At 37.4% G+C, this 3,204-nt stretch overlaps 1 long non-coding RNA gene across 1 annotated transcript in view; it reads left to right on the top strand.

Moving 5' to 3' along the window:
• The first annotated feature begins 2,525 nt into the window (after positions 1-2,525).
• Positions 2,526-3,204, top strand: part of LOC138956370 (uncharacterized) — a 4,330-nt gene continuing 3,651 nt past the window's right edge. The window contains exons 1-2 of the long non-coding RNA XR_011452635.1: positions 2,526-2,612; positions 3,122-3,204. The exon at positions 3,122-3,204 is cut by the window's right edge and continues 46 nt beyond it. This is a non-coding gene — a long non-coding RNA (uncharacterized lncRNA). The remainder of the gene's footprint in view (positions 2,613-3,121) is intronic.

The raw sequence follows: 3,204 nt of genomic DNA, 5'->3' as shown, positions 1-3,204 counted from the left end.
AGTGACGACTCAGGTATCAACGAAAATCATTCAGTCGAGTGATGGAGTCAATTCCATGGGATTACTTTTCTATAAAATAGTTTATTAAACTCATTTCTAGAAAAGTGTACAAGCCTTCCAATACAACAAGTGCAAATTATTCAATATCATAAATTCACATACAAAATTGATACAAAAATCCCGGGTTGCCTTTACATGGCAAACATCAAAATGCGCAATTTATCTTTCATGAAAACAATTAAGCCACCTAATCTCCCTTCCCCCAGATAATCCTATCCTAAGTGGAAACTCCGCATATGAAGCTAGCTATGGTTTTGTCCCATACAGGACCTTTTATACCCTGACTGACTATCTAACAATCAACTTCTTCCTAGTTATTCACATGGATTTATAAGTGGGAGAAACGGTTCTTCCCTACTTCCTGGGGCTAGTTTTCAAGGATGGTCTAAGACCGCATGTTTGGCTATATTAACCTTAGTGAGAAAGCGTGAGAGTCAACAATGAATCTCCATATTCGTCACCAAGGTATTTCGTCCCTAACTTATTCCAGCCTTCTCTTTTACAAAGTACCTACGCAAAGCGGGTGGGACACCAAAAACACAGGAGCTTCCCCAGAATTGCGCAGGTCACCTAGGGTTTAAAACTATCACACCTATCCGCTAATTTAGGACCGTTCAATCAAACGCACGCCGACGCTCTAACAGTCCGGTTGTTTATTTCAGCTCGCTACGAATTTCACTCCTAACTCCTTCTTTTGAACCTTTGCTGTCGCTTGAATTAAACGAAACAGCAGCATGCCAGGTTATCCATTAGATCTGTCTATTTCTACTCTGTCCTGACTTTAAGAAAGAAGAAAAGAAGACTCTCTAAGTTCTTTTACGTTTCGTCTATGTTTTCCCTACTCTACCTCGTTGAAAGAATGCGGAGTTCTCTTTTTCTTGTCCCTATTCTAAATCTTGATCTAGTCTACCTTGTCTTCACTCTCTCCCTATTCTAATCCCTAACCTAGCGCCCTCAGTCTATGTCCTTACTCTAACCCATCCTATTCTGTTCTAAAGCCTGTCCTAATGCGTGTAGTAACCTCATTTTACACTGTCTTTTATACCAATCTGCATGGCAACGCAAACAAACACACAGAACCAGAGGCAGATTGGCTGACCGAAAAAGAACATTAACCGCACTACTTTCAAAACATTACACGGACAATGTAATCCGTCCTTTTTCCTTTATCTTTACACTTGCTGATCACAACAAGCGTTCTTTTAATAACTGTTCGTAATATTTAAGCAACCTACAACATTATCTTCATCAAAGAAACCTTGTCTCTCTTCTCTTTTACCATTCCTATCCTTTTTGATCTAACGATGATTTCTTCCGGCGATCGTTGTTTCCAACCCTACGAATAATCATCATTCCCCGGTCCCCTCACCTATCTAAATAACCGCTCAGGGTTGCTAAATTATCATCATCAACAAATTTTCATCCAATCTTTCGTCACTTGACTTGACAATTGTCAAGTTACATCGACATTTATCCACTAACCTACCGGTAAATCGCGTTCTCGCCATACAAATGGCCGCCAACGCGGAACTGACAAGAGAATTACCTCCCTTGCATTGTTTACTTCTGGTTTCGCTATCACCTATTCGGATGCTTCTCTTGAAAGGCAAGGCCAGCGATAACGTGACAGATTACCTGTACGCCATTTCTGTCTCGAACCTTCACTAACTAATACTATAACAGTAAACTTTCTTACAATTAGGGCTCTCCCGCCACAATACATACATACATACATACATACATACATACATACATACATACATACATACATACATACATACATACATACATACATACATGCATGCATACATAAATACATACATACATACATACATACACATACACACACACACACACACACACACACACATACACACACACACACACACACACATACACATAATAAATAATAATTAAGAATAATAAACACAGAAAGATGTTAAGCAGATTAAGGACTAGCACACATTGTCTAAAAATTGAAAGTGGAAGACATCAGAATATCCCTAAAGAAAATCGTCTTTGTATTGAATGCAATGGCATAGAAGATGAAATACATTTTCTAGATAAATGCAATAAATATGTTAAATTAAGGGATGAATTTAAAGAAGATGCTTCACATATCAATATGAAATATGCTAACAAAAATCCAAGTAACTTATTTTTAGAAGACGAAGTTCAAGTTCGTCTTGGCAAATTTGTTACGGATTGTTTTAGCATTGTATAATGCATTATTATTATTTGTTGTTTGTTGTGTCAATAACTTTACTGGTTCATGACAATAAACATTATTCTATTCTATTCTATTCTATTCTATTCTATTCACACACACACACACACACCACGCCCCTCATCTCGATTCTCCGTCTATGTTAAAACATTTAATCAAAACTTGTCTCAATGTAAGAACGATTTTAGCGATGATATATGCCAGTTTTGATATATTTGTCATGACGATGTTTGCTTTCTACAGACGATGTCCTGCTTCTTTATGACGGTCGTTACCGTCTTGGTATTCCTGAGTGGTACTTGGGTGCTTTGCACTGAAAACAAAAGTAAGCAGCTGTGTTGGTTCACCACTTCCCAAAGCAGTACATTTGTACCGCCGTTTCGTACAATACATATTTGATCAGCAATTATATATCAAACAAATAATGTTAAAAAAGACCAAAAAAAAGCGTCGATCTGCCATTACTCTTGTTTATATGCAATGGTATGCGTGTGTATTTATGAGATGACCATGTATAATCAGTTTAAAAACAACTTGATGGGTTAGAAGGAGAAATAAATTCGACTGTGTTTATAGTTCTGCGACAAAGACAAGAAGGTGTAAAGAAGAGTTAGTTCTGTTAAACAATGCCTTCTAACAAAACACGTGACACAACAACATAAAACCAGGCATTTAGTATACGGTTTGAGTAGATAGATGCTGGTAATTAATTTCCATTATTTATATCGCTGACATTGATCATTGATTGCAAAACATGATAGAATCGACTCAAGTATTGAAACAGTCACATAAGACCTAATGTGTATGTATGTGTCTGTGTTGATTTTCATTCAGGTCTGCACGCAACATGTGTCTCAAAACCAGTAGAAGAAGGACACACTGGTGTGATAGATATCAACCTAATGCCCCTCGCCAAC

This window comes from Littorina saxatilis, unplaced genomic scaffold (assembly GCF_037325665.1).
Source record: "Littorina saxatilis isolate snail1 unplaced genomic scaffold, US_GU_Lsax_2.0 scaffold_2310, whole genome shotgun sequence".
Lineage (NCBI taxonomy): Eukaryota > Metazoa > Mollusca > Gastropoda > Littorinimorpha > Littorinidae > Littorina > Littorina saxatilis.
This window is presented reverse-complemented; position numbering and strand designations above follow the sequence as displayed.